This window comes from Myxocyprinus asiaticus, chromosome 22, assembly GCF_019703515.2.
Source record: "Myxocyprinus asiaticus isolate MX2 ecotype Aquarium Trade chromosome 22, UBuf_Myxa_2, whole genome shotgun sequence".
Lineage (NCBI taxonomy): Eukaryota > Metazoa > Chordata > Actinopteri > Cypriniformes > Catostomidae > Myxocyprinus > Myxocyprinus asiaticus.
This window is the reverse complement of record NC_059365.1, coordinates 21,841,977-21,848,356: the sequence shown is the minus strand read 5'-3', so window position 1 is coordinate 21,848,356 and position 6,380 is coordinate 21,841,977.

Genomic DNA, 6,380 nt, shown 5'->3' with positions numbered 1-6,380 from the left:
AACAAGAATCCAAAATGCTCTCTTTTAAAGCTTGAGCTCTGGAGGTGGATCAAAGGCACAACAGATGAGGAGCGATGTAGAGTCTTCCTTTCTCTCTCTCTCTCTATTTCTCTCTCTCCTCTCTCTCTCTCTCTCTCTCTCTCTCTCTCTTTTCCCCTATCTCTCATTCTCTCAGGGGATATTGACAGAGCATGCTAAATAATGAAAGTCATATGTAGCCTAGGGTTACACTGAACACTGCATCTTTGTGAAATCAAGACTCAAATTCAAAATCAAAAGATTTAAATGTGGTAAACTAGTCATGGGAAAACCAAAAAAATTAATGGCTGTGTGTGCATTTGTGCAAGCATATGGTGCATATTTAAAAAAATAATAAATAAATAAATCTTCACATGCTATTCTGTTAATTCAATCAACCTAATGTATGCATGTTTTTAAGGAACCACAGGTTTACCTTTACTGTGATAACTATATTTTCATTATGCTATATTGAGGATTAACACTCTTTTAATGATCTAATCCACTAAAATTCGGTAAAGGCTAAGACTTAAACATTCAATGTTCTAATAGTTTAAGGCCCATTTCAATAATTTAGCTGACATGGAAAACTATCACCTCTTTCAAATAAAATTACACAATAAAGCAATATCACACGAACAAGAGTGCTGTATGTTTAGGTATAAGCACGGCTGTGATTCGGCCATAGACATGAGGCCACAGGTAATCACAGCCATACTGATAGATGGACAATACAGCAAGATTGCGAGTGTCATATAGCTTTTATCCAACAGTTCAACTAACAAGTAGGGAAAATCTAAAGAATGTCTAAAAAAACACTCTTGTGTGTGGGACTACATTCTTACGCCACAGGATCTGCCATTGCTAGATTGAAAGATGCGCCTAAGCCCCAGTTACTAATTTGAAAACCTCACTTTAGAACTAGTAACAACAGCTTGGGCTGTTTCTAACAAGTTTTCGGAGAAACAAGGAAGTGTGTGTGTGTGTATGAGAGAGAGAGAGAGAGAGAGAGAGAGAGAGAGAGAGAGACTGAGCCTGTGTTTACTTTTCAGTGATGAACAGTAATGCTGCAGCTGTTAATTTAACTCTATTTCTCAGCTGTAATGTTATAGTAATCTGCTCCAGTCGTGGAGTGATGCTGCTATATGTGCCATCTGAATTATCCAACAGTATTTCAGTCACATTCAAGTGTTTTTTGTTTTTGTTGTTTTTTTTTTTTTTTGAGGAACTCTTATTTTGACACCAACACAGAAATCATTCTTTCCTCTGCCATTTTGAAAGTTTACATCTTCTCCCAACTTGGCAGGTATCAGGTAGGCGCCCTGAGCATATTTGTTTACTCGGTCTGTTGCGACTCTCAGCTATGATTGGCAGTAATGCTGAATCTGTTAGTTTAACTCTGTTTCTCAGCTATAGTGTAGTAGTAATCCAAGTGATCATGGAGTGAGAGACAATTCCGGAGGACTTCAGAGAAACTCACACACTTGCTGATGTCACACAGTTTGTCAACATCAGCTCAACTCACTCATAACACACACAAGATGGTCTTTTGTCACCACCTGCTGGTTTAAATCTTTAAAATCACAGGGATGAATAAAACATTTGCTCATCTGCACTGCTTTCACACATCTACTGTTCTTACATGTTAGTTTGGAATTCCAAGAACACGGAAAGCGGAATGAGACAAACAGTAAAGCGTCCGAGTGCTGATGGTGTTAGCTCTTGGAACGCCTCTCATCCAATCAGATTCAAGGACTGGAACTAACTGTTGTATAAATGTCAATAGTTGTCTGCTTTTTAGGTTCTGACTGAAAATAGTGCTGATGTTCAACGAACAGCATCACCTTTGAATGTTCAAACTGTGTAAACTATAAGGGTTTCTATACTTAAAAACTGAAATAGTGTGGGAGCAAACATGTTTTGGAGCATATCACAACTCTATTCAAACTGAAAATAGTGTGTAGTTGCGCACACTGACATTTTCTACAGAGCTAAGGTGAATGTGGGAAGCTGTGTCACTTTTTTCCTCACCCACACCATCATCTACACAGTCAAACCTTGTCTGGGTAACCATTCTGGAATCCCTGTTGCATAGCAACACATCTCCGACACATTCTGAAACAAGTTTTACTTCTGTTTTGCAGCCAGGCTCATTCACGTCTCTTTTTCGTTATCTCTTTTTCGTTATCGCTTTTTCCTTTACTGTGAACATGCCATGAGCAACATAAATACTGTGCATGTAATAAAGATAAATAGAAGATAAATGGATAAATGAAAAATAAGACCAGTTTACCACAAAGCTTATTATGTTCCTGTACACATAAATCTGTCTGTTACATATTTAATCTTATTTACATGCAGAACATTTAGGGCACATGAGGTGCTCTTGTTCTCTTAAGTGCTGTCAACCTGAAGTTGTGGTTAACAGTGTGCTGTTTATCTCACATTTATTCTTCATAGATATATTGAGTGAAGTTGCTTTATATTGGTAGACTTGTGTTATGAGAATGTAAATTAGAGTGAGATAGTAAGAAAGAAAGTGTTTGTTCATAAGAGAAGCCTCTTAGATGAGTGGTGAAATGTTTGAAATAACAAGAAATTAAGTCTAGCTGTAGCCAATGAACTCAACCTGACATTTTTTGACAAACTTTTATGCAAACACATGTTTGCCATGTTTTTAAAACTTGCCTGTTTTGAATCTGTAAAGGTGATTATACTATAATATTACTATATTATAAAGGTTATTAATATATGTTGTAACCTGTTTTGTGCTACACTGTATACTTTTTCCTTGGCTCCAAAGAACTTGAGAAAAACAAAAAAAGGTTATATCCAACAGTCTTTAGTACTGTACCAGCCTTGACATTTGATGTATCTAATAAGCCCATTGATTTTCAGTTTGAGCACTGACTGTCAATATGAAGCAGCGGAGCAGGTAGCAGAAAAGGTTTGTGCTTGTGCAAATGAATAGCCTTCTGGATACAGACACACATCATGTCTATGATATTGACCTGGAATGTTTCATTCTATTCTTTTATTTCCACTTGAAGCACTGAACATTACAGCAGTAGTAAGGGTTATAATTAATTTCATTTTGAATGTACAGTACTAAAAAGATTTGTCTTTGGTCCTCTGAATGGCTCTTTAGGTTGTAGTATATCCCCCTGGTGAAAAATCCTCAATACTAGCTCAGAGTGTTAGCTTACATAAATTAAACTACAACAAAGTCATGTTCTTTGATTAGTCATCTCCACTGATATGTGAAAAGGCTTATCCTTTTAATCTTAAATAATAAAAAGAAAAAGGAAAATATTGTCAACACTGTACAGAAGAGTGTAAGGCCACAATCTGCACACAAATTCCTCCCTTATTTTAATGTTTTTACGTGTCTTAAGGGCAAGGGCATAGCCAGGAAATTACTTTTGAGTGAGCCTCAATAAAAATGGATGGACCAAATTGTTGCCCACATTTTTTTTCTCCAACATTTCCAGAAAAGTTGAAAGGCTGAACATTCAACCAGTTCTTTCACACTTTCAGAAAGCAGAATTTATGCATTTTTTTAACTATTTTATAAATATATATTTGAAGTTAAAAAAATATCTCTAATATTCTGGGTGGGCCTAGGTCTATTTCTGGTGGGCCCAGGACCACCCTGCCCCACCCTTGGCTATGCCACTGCTTAAGGGTCTCATGGGTAAAATGCTCACCATTAGTAGGTTGTAGTTCTTGCTGAGAGCAAGGATTACAGAAGTATGCTTGTTCATTTGCCTAGAGAACCATTTATTTTATCTAGGGTTGCTGCCTCTTCACAGCATGCTAAAAGTGCAGCACAAACAAATTGGCCAAATTAAACTGGCAAGCCATGCAGAAAATGCATTAATGTCTAGAGGTCAGCCCACTACTCCCTGAACAGGAGTGGGCTGTAATAAGCTGAGGAGATTTTGAGAGAAAAATATAATTTTATGTGAACTATGTAGGCCTACTTAAAAAGAACTTTACCAGCAGGTGTAAGGCTGTATTGCTTCACTTTGTTCATCACAAATTATAGTCATTTAAGTGAAGAAAACATCACAATTTTGACTTATTATTAAACAAGCATGAGTATGTTTGTGCTTAACTTAAATTTAATTCAAATTGGAATTTTCAATACTGTGTCAAGGACATGTTCATATTCAACAAACTGTCTTACTGATGAACAACCTGATAGGCTATAGTGTTTGTTTAAATTGTTCATGTAAATTACTATTAGTGCTGTGGTGGTAGCATGGCACAGTGAAGTACCATCCCTGACAGCACAAACAGACATCAATTTGATAAGTGTGCTTATATCTGGAAGATGTACGTTTGCCTAATCATCTGCAGTACATTTGACTGTACATGCACATTTAGTAGATGTCTTTGAGACATTTGTGATTTAGAATGTTTGTAAATCTGATCTTTTTAAGATGTTTAGCAGATGTTAATGATAATCTGATGCTTTTCAGATAAACGATCTAAAACAGACATCTTGGAGATGTACTTGTGCTATCTGGGATGATACTGAATGATTATCCAGATAGCACACATACACCTCCAAGATGTCTCTTTTAGATCGTTTCATCTGGAAAGCATCACAATCTAATTAAAATAGGCTAAACATCTTAAAAAGATCAGATTCACAAACATTCTAAATCAAACGTCTCAAAGACATCTGCTGAATTACTGACATCCGGACATACTTGATATACTTCTTATAGACATACTGCAGATGAACAAACAACGTAAAAATAAAAACAAATTAAACGTTTTCCAGACGTAAACACGCATCATATAGACGTCTTGGTGATGAACGAGTTCTGTCAGGGTACCTTCTTCATGTGTCATGGTATTTACATGGTATCTTACTCAAAGCCAATTCACTTAATTCCACGGTATTATAATGGTACATGTCCAAAAACATACTAGTACCATTGTACTTTTTGTTACTTGTCATTGGATAAATGTTTCTTTTCCAGTATGAAGTGTACTAGTACGTAGTGCCCTCGTGTGGACAGCAAATCTGATTACTCTACCATTTATTTAAATAAATAGTTATTTAAGGGTCATAATGAACACTTGATTTAAATATATTAACTTACAGTTATGTTATATCAAGTGAACGTCGTTATTCGTTCTTATTTAGGGATTTTTAAGAGGAACTCATACGAAGTCTAAACGCTTCCCCACGGAACACATTTCAGGTGACAATTAAACCATCAAGATGGCGGCGCACTGTGGTCGTGTCTGGAAGGGATCCCTTTCTCGTCAATTTCTCGCGCATGCGCATTCTGTTACTTAAGACGCTTTTCGCCTGTGCTTTTTTTGTTTTCATCTCAGCGTATTAATGATGGGAAGAAAGCATTAGAAACTTCAATAATAGCAACAATCTAACATTATTATTATTGAGTGACTGTAAGTAGTCACTCAATAATAATAATAATAATAATAATAATAATAATAATAATAATAATAATAATAATAAATGTTAGATTGTTGATATTATTGAAGTTTAATGCTTTCTTTCCATCATTAATACGCTGTGTAATGAAATCACAATCGCATTAGTATAAATACCTTCCATATACCACGGGTATTTGCTCTGAAATAGTCTTGGGTAAACAAAGACAAACTGCTCTTGAAGTGTCTCTGTAATGGTTTAGTGTGCTAAAACGGCGTGAATGTGCTTTTGCCATGAGGATGACTTGGGTTCTAATCCTCCTTTTGACCCAGTTTTCTCTGTCCTGTTTCCTGTCTCCACACTTAATATTTTAATACTTTAATACTACTTATAATAATAAATAAAATGAATAAAGATTGATTTCCTCGCCGTGATAGATTGGTGTAGGGTGTCTGTGGGACTCTAAATAAACACACTGTAGTGATGCCTTATTAGTATTTAATTAGAGGTGCAAATAGTATCTGTCTAACAATATTTGCACTTAGTGCAAAGATGTTGCTATTTACACTTAAGGCAAATTGCCTCTGAATTATTATTAAGAAATCCTGTTGTCTTCTTGAAATCTCATATAGCATCCCATGTTTCTCGGATACGGTAATATTTTGACATAAGTTCATGTTCAAGCACATTACTCTAAATCTTAGACCCTGTTATTGAGACTTAATTGACATTAATAGTAATTCAGTAATTCTGTTTAAAGATGTTTATCTCTTTTAGAACTGGAAAATGTATAACGAATCCTGTGGAATCTTGTGGAAAAATGCAAACAAATGTGTCCCCACTCAAGATATATGTCCACTGAAGTGAGGATGCAATCTTTGTTTAATAAAATATGAAGCTGCATTTTAGTAGATAGTTCCCAGAGTTTAACAAGAGGCGAAATGTT